This window comes from Ornithodoros turicata, chromosome 2 (genome assembly GCF_037126465.1).
Source record: "Ornithodoros turicata isolate Travis chromosome 2, ASM3712646v1, whole genome shotgun sequence".
NCBI lineage: Eukaryota > Metazoa > Arthropoda > Arachnida > Ixodida > Argasidae > Ornithodoros > Ornithodoros turicata.
In genome coordinates this window covers 44,077,556-44,095,147 of record NC_088202.1, presented here as the reverse complement: position 1 = coordinate 44,095,147, position 17,592 = coordinate 44,077,556, and the positions used below count along the sequence as shown (strand labels likewise).

Sequence of the window (17,592 nt, the reverse complement as noted above, 5' to 3'; positions counted from 1 at the left end):
AATTCCAAACTGTTTCTTGTACCGTCGGGCGTATCCCCATTTCCGCAGTCACGAAATATCATGTTAAGAGGACACAGGTTGACAGACAGCTATTTAGTATTTATTCTTTACATGTATTTTACTCTCTGTTCCGCGTACAAAATGTATTTCACGACACGTAAAAGGTGGCACCGAACACGAGGCTCGTGCGCCTATGATTTCACGAGGCAAAAGATCACAAAATTGAAGTAGATGAACTGCATGTATCACGAACCAGCGGGTCTGTAGGACCCGCAATAACCCTTCTAAGGAAGGTCTGGTACGGAATGTTCGAATCCTGAAGCCAGGCCCACTTACTCAGGCGTCTACATGTCGACGACACTTCTTGCTAGCAGGACGTCTTCATTGTCGGACCCTCTGTTCCATTTCTTATACCACACGTGGGAGGAACGAATGCCTGCGACGGGTCGGACCGTCCCCCACTCCTCCTTTCTTGCTTCTCGGAACACTGTGATGTCGCTCGACGGAATTTCCAGCACGTACGTTGAGTGGATTTTCTCTTTCAGAACACGGACGAAATCAGCAGGTGTTCGAATAGCTGCCGCAACCGTACACCGCAGGTTGTGTAAGCTTGCCATATGTTTCAGGGAACCGCCAACACCATCGCAAGCATTTTTGCCGTGACCACTAGCAGAATACAACCATTTCACTAGCAGCCTGTTCTTCGTTATCTCGTACAGCTGATACCTATTCTTGAAGTGCGCAGCTGCACCGTCTGAGATGCAGATGAGATGCGTGAACACAGGTAGGATTTCTTCCAGGGCCTCAACTATCCTGTCCAGGGCTAGAAGTATGTGCGCCGTGTCATGGGACATGTCGTCGCTCACCGTTGCGAAGCTCGTTGTCAACACAGGTATTGTTGCCACGCAAGTGAATAAAGAAATTCGATCTGTTTTCCAGTACCGTCCCTGGGCCTCGCTTGATAGATTCACTGACCAGTTTTCGGCAAAATCAAAGTGCAACACGACATGACGTTCGACACGTTCGACAAGATGTTTTTCGTTCCAGATGGCGTTCCTCTGGACGTTGCGTATGTGTTCGTGCTTGATGTAAACAGCGGTGCACTTCTTGACTTCTTTAAGAAATTGTGGTGCTTTTAGCGTCTTCGTTATGAGGTCTCCATTTTCCGAGACGGATACATTAATGTCGTCGTCCCGCTATATCTTCACTTTGTGCAGAGAGATTTTTTACCTCTGCACAAAGTGTGCAGTCTTGAGGAAAGCAGGCATCTTGTGGCTCATCACACATAGACATCGTTTTTAGGTCCTCTCGCTTTAGCTGTGCGGATGAAGCACTGTTGATACCTGCGATGGCCAAGTCGAAATTCGCACAGTACGAGCACACACACTGCTGTTGACGTGGGACTGTCTGCACCCACTTGGGCCGGAGTGTATAAAACTTCGTCATTCCCATCTTGATACACGGAAGAGCGCTTTTAAACACATTAAAGGTTTCACGTATGGTGCGTGTCATAAACCTTTTCGTCACAGCCACTCTCTCGCCGTCTTCCAGTACGTGGATAACATCCTTCTTGTTAGGGTTTTGGACAGTACAGTCCATGTCGCCTTGGCGATAGTATTTCAGCGCAGTAACTACGTCAGCGTCGCTGACAGGGTGTCCCGTGTACTCCTCCGGCATTGCCTACACACCGTGCTTCGCCCTTAGTGCTCTTGATTTCTCTATGAAGTATTTTGTGGCTTCTGGGATTAGTCTCAACACTTCTTTCTTTGTCATGCTTTCGTCAAGAAGTGTTAGGAGTTGACACCGCTGTTGATGCGAGGTGCACTTCTGCACTCTTAAAAAAAGGGTGTACTTTAACTCATTTTTTTTGCCACATATATAACATCCTTTCGGAGAGTACAATTACGCTCAAAAGGGTGTCTCCTCACTCCCTCAAGGGAGTCGCATAGCACCTTTCTCCCTACTGGAGAGTACTATTATTCCTCGGCAGGGAGAAGGTGTTAAGCTACTCCCTTGAGGGAGTGAGGGGACACCCTTTCGAGCGTAATTGTGCACTCTAAATCTTTTCACACTCCTAAAGGTGTAAAATGGGTGTAAAATGGCTGTGCACAGGAGTAATACGCCCTTTGTGCACCCCAAAAAATTGTTTGAGAGCTCTTGAGGGTGTAAGAATGGTGTATTACACCCTCTTCTGGAAAATCTCGGTGAGGGTGTGATACAGGGTGTATTCTATAGGGTGTGTTTGAATCTTGAACATACATTTACTTTGTTCACTGAAAGGAGATCGAATACTGCAGACATGACAGGGGAACATTATAAAGGAGCGCATTACATCAGAACAACAACAACATCATCGTGTGTGGTGATTTCAACGCTCATGGTACTGCATGGGGAAGCTCGCATGATGATGTACGGGGCCGGCTGCTACAGCAATACTTGGAGGATTTTGACGCCATCGTTTTAAATGATGGCTCTCCGACCTTTTTTCGTGGGTCGGACCTTTTTTCGTTTCGCCCTTGTACTCCAGCTGTATTGATGTCACCTTTTGTTCTCCTTCGTTGGCACGGGAGGTTCACTGGGTAGTAGATATGGACACCATGGGGAGTGACCACATGCCGCTGCTTGTCTGCTACTCTGGGCTGCGAGGCCCCCGTAAGACCAAGAAAGTTACTAACTGGAAGGTTTTTAACACGACAGCTGAAGATTTATTTCGCTCTGCGACAAGTCTGGACGATATTAACTGTGCTCTGGCGTCCAGCGTGTCTACCGCAACAAAACAGGTCCCCATTCCAGCAACGCATTCAAGTGTTGATGTCGAGTTTGAACGCCTAAGAACAATACGACGCCGAGCAGAGCGTCGGTTCCGTCGTTCTGGAAGTCAACAGGATTACCAGGAAGTATGTAGGCTTCGTAGCATCATCCGAAAACACCTCCAGCGCCTGGGTCGCAAAAGCTGGAAGTCATTCTGTTCCACGCTTCCCCCCCCCCCCCCTTATACACCTACCGGAAGAATATGGCAGATTGTTAAGACACTTAGTTGCCCTGTTGAGCAGGAGGCTCCCTTCAGAGCTCTCGCGCTTCATCTGAAGATCTCAGAAATTACAGCTGGTGAAGAGTTCTGCTGTCTCCTCACACGACCATCTTGCGCCTCTTCGACTGACGCCCACAAGCAATCGGTTGCTGATGCCCTTAGTGGTGTTGATTTTGGCTGCATGGCTTGTGACCCTGTCATGGACCTGGACTTTACCATCAACGAGTTGCAGTCAGCAATCTCCCACTCTAGGAAAGGATCCTCACCTGGGGCCGATGGGATTACGTATCAGGCCATAGCCTCCTTAGGGGATGCGTCGCTTGAAAAACTGCTGTGCTTCATTAATGACTCCTGGAGAACTGGTGTCGTGCCTGACGTATGGAAAGCGGCTCGAGTTATCCCAGTTTTGAAGCCAGGGAAGTCGCCAAGGGAACTGGCTTCATTTCGTCCCATTAGCCTCACAAGCTGCTTGGGCAAGGTAATGGAAAGGCTAATATTGGACCGCCTTGACTGGTTTCTGGAGTCCCGGACGCTCCTACACCCGGCGCAGGCAGGTTTCAGGAGAGCTCGTTGTACAATGGATTGTGTCTTGAATGTGGTAACCCACGTAGAACAGTCTAGATCGGATGGTCTACTAACCGTGGCAGCATTCCTTGATATTAAGCGAGCCTATGACACTACAAGCCACGGCCATGTACTCCATGAGCTTTTCTCCCTGAGCGTTACTGGGCGAGCTCTCAGGTGGATAGCCAACTATCTACGTGGTAGAACTGTCTTTGTGATGACTTCGGATGGTGAAACGTCTCATCACAGCACAACAGCAGGTGTCCCACAGGGCGGGGTCCTCAGCCCACTCCTCTTCAATGTCGTGATGGCTGCTCTACCAGCTCTCTTGCCACGGGGCGTCAACATCAGCTTGTATGCTGACGATATATGCATATGGACATCCGGCAAGCAGTGGCCAGCGCTACAGCGCCGCTTACAGTGTGCCCTTGATGTTGTAGCTGCTTTCCTGGAAAACAGAGGCATGGACCTCTCTCATGAGAAGACTGTTTTTTTGCCTTTTACTCGCCGTCATTTGAAGAACTTTCAGCTTCATATAGGTGGGAATGTCGTGCGGCGTGTTACACACCATAAGTTTCTTGGTGTGGTTCTTGACCGCTGTCTGTCCTGGAGAGCGGAGGTTCGTTGTCTGAGAGGTAGAGCTGAGTCTCGACTGAGTGTCCTGCGATACCTCTGTGGTGCCCGCTGGGGGCTTTCTACAAGGGCATTGCTTGGTCTGCACCGGTCCCTCATACGACAAATGTTAATGTACCATCTTCCAGTGTTGCATAGTCTTTGTCCTTCGTCTGAACAAGTGTTGGAAACCGTCCTTGCAAAGAGCATGAAACAGTGCCTTGGTGTCCACAAATCAACGTCAACTGCCCCTGTCATGGCTGAAGCAAAGGAGCCTTCGCTGATCTTTATGCGGACGGCACAATCTCTTGGGCACTACATGAGGCTCTCCACTCGCCACTACCGTCACACATTAGTGCGCGACATTCTTCGGCGACCAGCATCCGGGTACTGCCAAGCCGTTTTAGCTCACCGCAGCCTCATTCCAAAGCATAAAAAACTGGTTCTACCCGCAGTCCCTCCATGGGCCCTTCAGGCACCATCTGTGCATGTCAATGTCCCTGGCTTGACTTCCAGAAAATCGGCTACAACAATTGTTCTTCGCCAACTCACCCTGTGTCTGCTTCATCGCGATGAAGGCAGAATTAAAATCTTTACTGATGGCTCATCGACACAGACCGGCTCTACCTGTGCATTCGTAATCCCTGAGCTGTCCATTGAACGAAGCGCTAAGCTGTCGCACCCGACGTCGGCTGCTGTGGCCGAGCTGCATTCCATTCTTATGGCGCTTTCCTTCATTGTGTCCCGTCAACCACCGATGCACTGGACCATATACAGTGACTCCAAAACCGCCCTCCAAGCTCTGCAGTGCACCCTGGGCTCGAGCTCCCTCGCTCCACTGGTGTGTGACGTCCTCAGGGAGTATTCATGTGCTGTCACACAGACACATAACATCACCTTGCAGTGGATCCCAGGTCATTGTGGCGTCCCTGGGAATGAGGCTGCCGACCTACTTGCGAGACGGGCTCATGTGGCACGAGGCGTACCGACGCACCGTACGTATTTCACCCAAGCGGACGCGAAGCAAGCAATTGGTGCTCTCATGGGACGTCTGTGCAGTGAACACTGGCGCAGAAGTGTCCCTTCTACGTCGTTCCTGCGCAGGGTGGACCCAGATCTCCGTTTTTATATGCCGTCAGCGCTTCCTCGACCCATCACGTCGTTCATCTACAGGCTTCGCCTCAACGTGCCATACAGTGGACGACTTTTGTTTAAGCTCGGCATGGTCCCGTCCCCCAACTGCAGTCTGTGTGATGTAGTTGAGGACGTGGATCATATACTCCAAGACTGCCCGAGGTACAGTGCACACCGATGTGTCGTCCCTGTCTCGCCTGGATAATCGGCCATACTCCACCGAAAAGGTTCTTGGGTGCTGGCCAGCAAATCAGCTCATACCTGCCATGCGCGCCCTTGTGCAATTTCTCGTCTCGACGGACCTGTTTGACACATTGTGACACTCTTTGTTTTTAGTGCGTTGAGATTTCGCTTTTGGTGACAAGCTCGGTGATGATGTTCTCATTTATTCTTTCAAAGCGTTTCAAAGCGTCGAGGTTAGTGTAGTTTCCCTTTCTTTTATTAATAACGCGTCCTGGAGTAGCCAGTCCCGAGTGGCTCGAGACTACCATCTCCATTTTTTTCTTTTAAAATCAATCAATCAATCAACAACAACAACAATTATACTTTGACGATGAAGTGAGCAGGTTTTCCACATTACATAATATTACTTACGAAACACTAGAAGAACGCACGACATTACGAAATAATAAACACATGGCATGATTAACAGCTATAGGTGGATTAATTCAGACACACTAAGGCGAGCTTGACATCAGTTAAGAAATAACATAGGCAATCAGAGAGCGCGTCACATGAATTGACATAAGTAAGGCACGCTACGAAAGCGCATGACATGGATTGATAACGCGCCTGCCATCAAGGAGTTTGTGCATGTTCAGCACGTCAGGTGAAACGCTCTTCCAATTTTCCAAAACAGTGGATTCCTGAGTGGTGGTTACCACATGGACATGCAAGTGGCAATCGTATTCAACGGTGGTTAAACACAGGGAAATGAAACGAATCTGAGAATTTACAACATATATTCCTAAGATCTCTGAAAATACCGGCAAGTCATTTTCAGGAATTTCTTTTACAATTACACAACTTGCTGAAACTGCAAAGCTATCAATCGTGACACTTCTGACAGAAGCTTTCTTACGTGACATTCTAGTACCTGTTCAAGTGACACCTCTCTTGTTCCATCAGTTTTCAGTAAAAAAAAAAAACAACAATTCAGAGCATATAACAAGTCATGCATACCATTTTTCATGTAGCTCATTGAAGTGTGTTCTGGTGAATTGGACTATCCTTGAGGTGCCTATGTATAGCCGTATATATTTCCTTAACATAACATTCATTAACACATAGTTGATTGCATTAGAGTTCACCAATTACCTATAGACATGCTGCATGAGCAGTGCAACTTTTACTGAATACTTTAGATGCAGTGACACTTTTTATAGATATGTTCATTTGATGATTATCAAAATGACACACAAATACACTTCGATCATTCCTAGATGATCCTGGGCATACATACCCAGAAAGTCTTGTCAGCTGGATGCGAAAAAACTACTTTTTTCGCATCCAGCTGACAACATTTTCTGTGTATTTTCTTATTCGGCGTTGAGAATTACGCCCTTCCACATGATTACACCCTACCAGTCTTGACGGTGTTAAACTACACCTTAAAAGGTGCGTGCCCTGCACATTTGAGTTTACACCCTTTAAGGTGTAAAAAGATTTAGAGTGTACTGTAGCTTAGTATGGTGCACAGCTTCCAGAACCCTGCTCCAACAACTTCATATTCTACAAAAAAGAGCTCTTCGTGTCATCGAGGGGGTTGCTTTTGATGCAACGACTGAGCCGCTTTTTCGTCAGCACAATGTTCTACCGATTTTTCGTCAACATACATTTCGTCTTGCAATAGCTTACAAGCAGGCCCTGAGAAAACCAAATGATCTTTCCATGCTAGCTCTGGTGCGAGAGATTACGAGGTACACATTTCGCAATCCGGATATATTCCACGTACCCTATTCTCGATCTAACTATGGCTTGCAGAGATTGGAGGTGGTCGTGCCCCGTCTTCTTAACTATCTGCATCGTCTAAAGATGGACATAGAACGGATTTCTTTCCGTGAGCTAAAGGTGATAATGTTTGATATTGATGTTGCGCTTGTGTAACCTGCTTGTCTCAATTTTTGAGTATACAGCCGTCATTGCCGTGGATCAATTATTGATGTGTTCTCTTTTGCATGTCTGATGTGTTCTACTTGAGTTTTGTTTCCATGTCTTTTTCTCCAATTTTGTACAAAATGTATTATTCTTTTTTTGCCCTAACCGTCATCTTCTATTAGCCGAAACCAACCTGGCTTGCCTCCGGTTCTGCTTTTTCTAAACAGTTGTTGCTACTGTAATCAGGGGGCGAGGCTCCCCTCAAGCTTCCCTAAGCTTTTTGCCTGGCCTCCGTCCATCTTGTGTATGGAAAAATAAAGTGAAATTAAATGAAAGTAACTCGTTACTGTAACTAAGTTCCTTTTTCCGGTAAGTTGTAACTTAACTCAGTACTTTTGCGCCGTGGTACCTTCCAGAGGAACTCGTTTCTTTTTCAGGTAACTTCGCCAATGTAACTTAAGCGAAGTTCCAAGTTACTTTTCATTCGCTTTTCATTCACGTGCACTTATTTTCTTGCTTTCTCTCTGGTTATTTCATGCATTTTATGCCACAAAACGTGATATTCAATCAATGACAGTATTCTATTCAGGAGTTAAGAACCGCTGCCATTGAAATGAAGCTGAACTATTGTGCGCCCACAGGGAGTAAGATGCAAAGCGTTCGAAGTGTTGGACATAAACGAAAACGATCTAAGCGTGTTGCACTCCTCCACAGGCAACTCAAGGTCGAACTCAACTGCTCACGCGCGCTACACCTGTGTAGTGCTATTTTGTGTCCGAAGTAACTTGGAAGTAACTCGTTCTTCTTTTTTAAGTAACTCCGTAACTGCGAGTTACATTTCGTTATTAACTTAGTTACATTTTCCACATGGTAACTTAGCTCGTAACGAGGTAACTTCTCGATCTATGCGTTAATCTCTCACAAAATCTGACTGCCCGCTCCCAACACATACCCTAGCGACAAACGAGCAACTGACATGGCATATCGTATCACCAAAAACGACAGCAATGCAACCATTGCAGCAATGCAACCAAAAAGACAGCAATGGAATTCACCTTCCTAAAGTTGTACAAGTTGATGTACGACTTTCACATCAAGACAACAATTGGAGGGGGTGGCAGTTTTAGTTCATAAAGTATGGGGTTGTGGGTCAACCCCGAGATGCTATGGGGTTGACCAAATAGACTGTGACACATTTTGGTGGTACGTAGCAGGGTGTCGAACCGAAAAGAATATGGGTTCAGTTCGGGTTCAGGTTCAGAAGTTTCCGTTCGGTTCCGGTTCAGCTCCGGAGCGCAAAGAATAACGGTTCGAACCCGTTCATACGGGTTCAGCGGTTCAACGGTTCACAACGGTTGAGCTAGTGTATAGTGAGGGAAGCATCCGCACTCTCCGAAAATAAGCAAAAGTGTAGGGAACATGACGCGAGATCTTCAACGAAAACACCAGTATATCGTGTGTATCGAATGGTGGACAAGCGCAGAAAGTTGTAAACTCCGTGTAAACGAATGGTGGACCTTCGTAGGACATGAAAACGAAAGAAGAAGAAATTGGAGAACATTAGTCACTGCCATCACGCTATATATAAACGGTGGTACTGTCGCGCGTGACAGCGTCTGCTTCGCAATTTTATACGTCAGCCTGGTCTTACAGAACAAAAGGGTATACTGTTGTATAAACAGAGGCACAAGTATGGTTATCTTCATTTTGTGGTGATCGTGATTCCTTCCTTCAACGCCCGAACGAACACAACACAACTTGCTCTGAAAAGAAATCGCAACATATTCGTTTCTGACGAGCTGTAGCCCATAATCAAAGAATGACCGCAGCAGCGATGAGGGCTTTGCACGGCCTTGGGCGTATTTTAATAACTGATGAACCCACATAATGCCTTTCGTGTTTGTTCCGTCAACGCGCTTCTTTCCGGGATCCTACGCAGCGTTTGCTCGTTGCCCTGGCGTCTCCTGACCTAAACGATGTCCCACATTGATGCTCATCGGTAGTGCCCCAAGCGGTACCTGCACAAAACTCACCTGAGACCGCCATGTTGCCCTATGCATGGAAGCCGATGTTTTCGCGCTCTGTTAATTTTTTTCCGTGGAGTATGGCTCTCAGAATTTTTTGTAGCTTTCGGGCGCATAAATACGCCATCGTGCGCCACTGGAAGTTCCTCAGGTAAGTAGACAACGAGTTATGTGCGCAAATGCCGGTTAGGTTTATCTGCACGCACCCTGTATGTGGTTATTCGTGACACCGTAAACGTAATATGCTAGTCACCTAAATAAGTAAATCATGGTGTTAATTGTCAATATTTAGCCATTCGCTTAATTATTGCTTCATATCACCTTCCGGCACCTCGTTTTAGAGGACAATCGAAGAAGACGACGAGTAACAGCGTTTAGTACATCGTGCACGCCCCTAACAGTGTGATTTGCTACATCACTTTTGTTGTTATTGCTAACCATCACGGTACCATTATCATTACCATTGTTATTGCTAAATTGTCTACGTGAGGAAACCACTAAAGAGGAAGCGCAAGTAAAAGATTGCGAAGAAGGACAACACTAGAGGGTTACTAAGCTTCAGGTGTTTAGCAGAATTTTAAGAAAGTGTGAATTCGCACTGGCGACATCCCTCGCTAAGTGGAGCTGTGTAATATGAAATCTGCAAAGCAGTGCCGACTCGTCGTGTTGTTGTCATGAGCGCGATTCGTGCGTGCTCAGGTAGAGCAGAGGGCATTCGCGTCCAAAGGTGAAACGGAAGAGCCCTAAATCGTTTCTGGAACCTGTTCGGTTAGTTCCGGTTTAGGTTCAGTTCCGGACCGGTGAAAATGTAGCGGTTCAGTTCCGGTTCGGGTTCGTGAAAAAATTCCGGTTCAGCTCTGGTTTTCGGTTCGGTTCGGTTCCGGTTCGAACTCTGGTACGTAGTACCCCTTCGTCCCTCCATCTCTGTTTTCTTTTCTTCTCCTCTTCTTCTTTGTCCTTTTCCACAAAAACAACCTCTTTTTCGCAGGTAGACCATGGTCGCCAGGCCATAAATAATGAATATGCAGCCTACTATTCAATTCTTTTACGCGTTGTGCACCACTCACACAGAGTGTTTCAGTAACAATGTCAAAACCATAAAAGAAGGAAAGCGCGTCACGATAAATGTGCGATCAACGACATTTGATTGGGGGGGGGGGGCAGAAGGAAGAGGTTAGCCTGCGCTACGGCGGCTTGCGATTCCCACCAAACAATGAAAAGAAAAAAGGAATCCAAACGGTAACATCTCATTACGGCCGAAGTCTCATTACGGCCGAAAATCCTTTAATCCCCAAGTGTCTCGTTACGGCCAAAGTCTCAATACGGCCGAAGGTAGTCTCATTACGGCCCAAGATGTCTCAACGGCCAAAAAGAAAAAAGAAGCATCCACCATATTAGCTCTGTATATACTGTGTTTTATGCTTCCCAAAATGTGTCCGAGGCGGTGTGCCCCCACGGCTTGTGTCACACACAATGGTTCATGCACACAATATTGCGACAGTGTTTCATGCATCCCTCGTGAAAAATGTTTTTATTGTCATATGTGTCACACGATATTTGTATGTGTTACGCCATTTTCTCTCAGTATTCAAGCAACATCCTACTCGTTGGTTCTGTGAGCAAACTGTGTGTGTGTGTGTTCTGAAAAGTACTCCACAAGGGAGCCCACTGGGAGCTCCAGGAGTCACATGACCTATGACCATGATCTTTTCCCCCACTAGCTGCCTTCTACAATTTACGTCCACCTGAAATTTAAAAAAAGTACATAAGGCACTGAACAAAATGACATATGCTCTTGTTTGATGATGACCATAAGACATATGCTGTAAAGCAGACTTTTTTCCATATATTCAAAACATATTCAAGAATTATGGACAACAATGACAATTACATCATAATGATGCAGCTGCATAGCCAGGAAAATATTTCAGGAGGTGTTTTATGAGGCTTGACATGGGGTGGAGGAGTCCCCCTCGTCAGTGCTTTATCCAGACCCCCCTAACTTTTTTGCCTGTGCACCCCCTACAGGGGGTGCCCTTGCGATTTCAGCTTCAGATACGTCTGTAATGATATGTTACGCTGTAATGACGTAACTATAATGATGACCCCCCCCCACACACACACACACAATTTTTTCCAACACCCCTCTCGTGCTTGGGATTCTGGATAAACCACTGCCCCTTGTTCATTTTCGTGGGGCACTACATTAGAGCTTATGCCACTGCACTGATGTCACAATGTTATAAGTGTGTGTCACTCTGGGCATTCGGAATTCCTCTAAGCTACAATATGTAAATTCATAATATCCGAAGGGCAAGCATCAGATGTTACCTGCAGGCTTCATGCTGAAACGCGTGTACGCAAGACACTTCCGCCGTGGTCGGCGACGTCGTTAGTGTAATCATACACGTAAGACAATTGCGTGCACATGGAGTAGTGGCAGCAACCTGAAAACGATACATTTTCTTTTTATATATGAGTAACCAAAATTATACATTCCCACATGTTTCGTTTTGTCGTTTGTAGGAAGCGCTAGTAAGGGAACAGCACTTGGTTGGTCACATGCAAGCCACAATGCGAGAGGTGCCGATATTTCGATTACGGGATCGAAAATTAAAAGTCTAGAACCATGCACACTTCCCCATGCAACTACTTCCCCAGCATCGTGAGACATGACACCCATGACATGACACCATGTATTCACGTATAGTGTAATGTGAAATGATATGCAGGAATGAAAAAGATGCCAACATACCTGTAATCCAGTGTCCCATAAGTTTGATTCGATTTTCTGTCAGCTACCATGAAGAGCAAATGCACGATTCACAAGTTTCGTTTCGCCATTTTCATTGCTGTTAATTTCGCAAGCGTCAAGCAATCCCACGTGACCTCCTTCGGATCAGTGAAAAGTGAAAATTACTCGCGTCATGAACATATATGTTCATCTCAGCGCAAATCACGTTTTGCATGCTATAGAAGGAGGGGGGATCAATACTCTTCCTTTCGTGTTTTGATATCTTGTTGTTTTGCTACTCTCACTTTGGAGTTCGTATGGTGTCTAGCAACGTTGGGTACCTCGTTTCTTGTGTGAGCAAGTGATTGCTGTTTACGACGTGTTCATATATCGATTTGTAGTGCTGTAATGTGCAAATTAGCGGACTTTATAGCGGCTCTCTATTTTCCGTCGTTGTCTTTCGAGCAGCGCCTGTTGTTCCGGTAAAAATCGAGTTGAATGAATCGCTACAGCCCCAACGTACATATCGCGCAGTGTTGACCAACACCAAGTCTAGCACGAATTCTGGTGAGTAATGCTTCCGTAGATTGTCTGGCTTAGTAGTGTGCTGTCCACACATAGTTGGATTCTCATACGAGTAATTTAAATGAATCAAAACAGCCGAAGTGCCTGTAATAGATGTAACTCGGTATCTGTTCGTAGGTTTGCGCCGTTTCTAGTTGGTTGCGCGTTTAGGAACAACAAATTTATTCGAAGACGATAAGATACCGACAATGCATCACCGTACAGCAGCATTTACTCGTATCATTGTGAGCCATATTTAATTTGTTAAAATTTGTTGTCGTCGTATTTCTCCAAAAATAAAAGCGCAAGTCGGCGTACTTGAATTCATCTCCTTGAACTGCTTACGTCGAACGTCTGCAAATGTTGTACTTATGTGCCTTCGCGCACCAAACTACACTCTAAGGAAAAAAGGAGTACTTTTACTCCTTTTGGGGAGTAATTGCATTGCCACAAAAAATAGTCCCTTTCGGGAGTAAATGCACGGGAGTAAATGAATGTCACAGAGTGAAGACCGCATTTCACGCGCTGTTGTAAGAGTCCCAGGTACATAATTGGTGCGCACGCATGAAAATACTTTGAAGCAAACCGTCAACCGTGACATATCGAGTGATATAAAATCTTGCGCCATACTAGGGCACAATTTGCGAAGAAAGATGCGCTAACTGTTTCTTACTCTGTGTGGCTGGAAAATTGCTACGTTGTCTGAGTTATACAGCCTTATGTCGTTCAAATTGACCAACGGCACATATTTACGTAGACTGTTGCATTCAGGAGACCATTCGCGAAGTTTAGTGTCAATTTGCAGTCCTGGGGAGTAAATGTCGGGACTAAATGTTGCGTTAGGGGACTAAAATGGGGAGTAATTGCACACTAGGGGAGTAGAAGCTGCAATTACTCCCCGTTTTACTCCTTTTTTTCTTAGAGTGTAGGCACAAAAGCATATCTGATTAGAATAGGTAAATACTTCAAGAGGAAGTCATTCAAATACATTGTTATTTATAGCTGGTTTTCCATTCCAGGCATGGTATGTGGCTGCACGGAGGATTCCGAAAAAGAAAAACAACAACATGGCTAATAGGATGTTGCTGCCCAGGGAGTCCTGGCCGAAGAAGTGAGCTGTTAAGATCATAATAAGGTTCTGTTGTGAAGTGAGAAATTTTGTAGTAGTGCACGAATGTTAATTCGTGCACTACTTTTATGAAAAAGAAACCAGAAATGGAAAGTTATGCATGCATCATTTCATGAATTGTAATGTATCACTATTTGATATTCACATGTTTCCATTAAGGGAATGAACTAATGAACCTAAATACATATCATGGTCATGCTCTGTGTTTACCTGGAAGTCACATTTTTAAGGCTTGTCATTCTTTTGTCTAGATGAAGATTTATGTGAACCTTGTATGAAATAACAGACACATATCAACACGTGTGCAGCTTGTGCACATTAAAACCAGCCATGTAGAGACAAATGCTTACTTTTTTTAAATATTCTAGCCTATTCATGGTTGCTCTTCGCTTCTTGCAGGTTTACTCATTCCAGAAGCAAGAATTGTACCACTGTAAGGCGAATGGAAATAAACTGACATCGACTGAGATAGGTGTTCTGTCTTGGCCAGTGACTGTAGGATGGCTCCAAAAGTGTCACAACAAAGCCAATATTCATCTAGCTCTCTACAAGTAGCGAACTCCACATAGTAGCCTGCTTCACAGCAACATCAACACTACCTTGTGGGAGTACACATTACACAATATGTTGCATTGTGCTGTGGTATGATAACATACCGTTTGTCTCACAATATGTGTATATAAATATGATAAGGGCCCTACGGGCACAGTGCATGGCTTATACCCTGCTGAATTTTGCAATAAACCTATATTCCCCCCCCCCCCCTGCTGAATATATATCCATACCTGGCTGCGACATTGCATATCCAATGCAGGTTACAATACACATTTTCACATTTGGCCGTTATGAGACATCTTCGGCCGTAATGAGACTGCCTTCGGCCGTATTGAGACTTTGGCCGTAATGAGACACTTGGGGATTATAGGATTATCTCCCGTATTGAGACTTTCGGCCGTATTGAGACATCGGCCGTAATGAGACTTCGGCCGTAATGAGATACAATCAAACAAACAAACTAAAAGGAAAACAACCACGAAATTGATTGATTGTAGGGCAGGCGTGCCGATCTCAGTCGTGTCCGCGGGCCGCATTGAGTCATGGAGGAACTACGTGTGAATCCGTTCGATAGGTCGTCCGCAAAAAATCCGTGAAGGAACACACATGAACAGGAAGTATTTTGTTCATTGCGCATCTTCGGAGACGCGTCATTCCTTCACCCCCAATGTGAGAGGGTTAAAGAGCACACTATCGCCTCTTGCGTCCTGGAAAAAGATTAAAAGAAAGCAGAAACCGCAACCCAAGATAAGGGCAGTTCCGATAGCGTTACCCGATACATTTGTTTGTTTTGTTTCCGCAAGCTAAAGCCACGACCATCTCGATATAATGCATAGTACATGTATTGTACTATGTACAATATACATAGTATGTATAGTATAGCATGTACGTATGTACATACCATGTACAATGTACATGGTATGTATAATACATGTATTATAGAGATGGTCGTGGTTAAAGCTCATCTTCGACGCATGAGGCGGCGCTGTGCTTCTTCACCCTCTCACACTGGAGGTGAAGGAAAGACGCGCCTCCGAAAATGCCCAATGAACAAAATAAAGGAAAAACACTGTGTTCCTTCACGAATTTTTTGCGGACGACCTATCGAACGGATTTTTGTTCTGAAAACGGCTACGATATCAGGTGACCGAAGGGAACAGATGTTCTCATTGGGACAACTTAAATTAAGAAGTTACTTAATTAACGATGTTTAAGTAATCAGTCATTCGACGGTTGAGCAACAGATGGCCAAGAGCGCACGCTGGCCCAGAGTCGATAGAAGTGAAAACAGTGTCTATAGCCCTAATATAGTTTTTTATGAAATATATGTATTAAAAAAGGACACCCTGTATATACATACACAGGTTGTCTCAGTTAAATCCCCGGGTTAAATGATTCGCGAACGGGTGCACCAATCGAAGAACTTTCTTTTTTACAAGTATCTGTCTGATACCACCTACAGGCTGCGCAGACTGACTAAAGGACCGAGGCGACCGACCTAAAGGACTGATTGTGACCCCGACAGCGCTCTCGGACATTCCCACCATCACGATCAAGGTCGCCATCGCCGCTCCGATTATCACCGTCATCGCTCATCATCGTCATCACTCATCATTGTCATCACTCATATTAGACCCGCTATGGGGTAGTGTTCCACTCCTAGAGTTGAAAACTTCCCCACTTCGTCGTCAGAATATAATTGTTGTTGTTGTTTCGGAAAACCTCGCAACCCAGCCAATGATACCGAGGAGATCGTCCAGTGCACTTGGCAACAAGTTCTTGCAGACCCTACTGCACCACAGCAGTGAGTTTTTCGGTTACAGAGCTCACACAGTCCTCGTGCAAGATCATAGCCCAAGAGTACGATCTAGGGTACTTTTACAAACCAGTGTAAGCACCTCTAACAAACAGGTACCAGAAATAATTTGTGACGCACGTTTCATTCCAGTATACGTGTGACATACGACAAACCTGTAACAATAAATAGATGGAGAATAATTATTGGTCGCTGTGATTCTGTTCCCCAGGCATCGGTCGATATGAAGGTGGTGTAAAATTTGTAGTGAGCGTTATGAGGACTATATAGTGACAGGATTTGTTGTCGTTGCGTAGAAGAAATTTGCGACTTTAATTTAATACAGTATTTAGCCAACCAAGCTTCTTTAGTTCATTCCAGATATATCTATTGCCACCTACTAGCGCCACCTACTATCAACCAGGATAGATCGTGTGAAAAAAAAAAGAATCTGGGTACAATACAAGGAGAGATATTTTAAAATATTTCTTATTTCCTGGGACAGTCTCACAATGGAATGGTTTGTCCCGTGATGTAGTAAACATAAATATTCACTTATTCTATGCTAAGCTGTGCATCAATGATGTCTAATATACAGGGGTAAAGTGGGGAAAAGTAGCCGGAGCTCTTTGGCTGCACGTAGAACAGGGGTGCTGAACTCATTCATCTCCGCGGCCCGCATTGAGCCATGGAGGAACTACGCGGGCTGCATACCACGGCTTTGTGGTAGCCTGTTTCTGATATAGATGAAACAATAACATATGACTTAAGAGGCCATACCAGTCGAGCAGCAACTCCGATTCACGATTTTCCCGATTATAGATGGCGCCACGCTCGCCGTCCTTATCACGCCGTTCGCCTCCGACTCATGAAATAATCCCCATTGTGCATGGTTGACCTCGCAAGTTTAAGGCGGCCCGCGCCCTCTGCGCTGTTTGTCGAGTGGTAAAGTGTCGGACTTTGCCACGAAAGGTCCGCAGTTCGATTCGAGACATTCACGTCTTTTTGCTTGTCTCCTATTGCTACATGAGTACTTTATTTTTATTTTTTTTTTGTTCTTATATATTCATGCTACAATTATTGTTTTCACAAGTCACTACCGCCTGTACTGACTGATTATGGAATTTTTAGTTGCTCTTCGTATTGTTTTACTAGTGCATACTTACTGTATGCCGACGTACAAGTGTGATCGAATAGTACGGATGCCGGTATCTCGGAGGCTCTCAATTGGATCTACCTGCGGCTGTAAATTAGGCTATAAACATTGCCTACACACAGCGCTTACAATGCCAGTCTGGAAAATCTGCTCGAAACGGTATTCCTTTTTTTTTTTCTGCACTCGCTTACATATTA

The 17,592-nt window shown here is 45.3% G+C and overlaps 1 long non-coding RNA gene across 1 annotated transcript; it reads left to right on the top strand.

The window, feature by feature from the left end:
* Positions 1-239: 239 nt before the first annotated feature.
* On the top strand, positions 240-938 carry LOC135383402 (uncharacterized). Its single transcript, XR_010419852.1, has 2 exons — positions 240-518; positions 627-938. It is a non-coding gene; the product is annotated as an uncharacterized LOC135383402 (long non-coding RNA).
* The last annotated feature ends 16,654 nt before the right edge of the window (positions 939-17,592 follow it).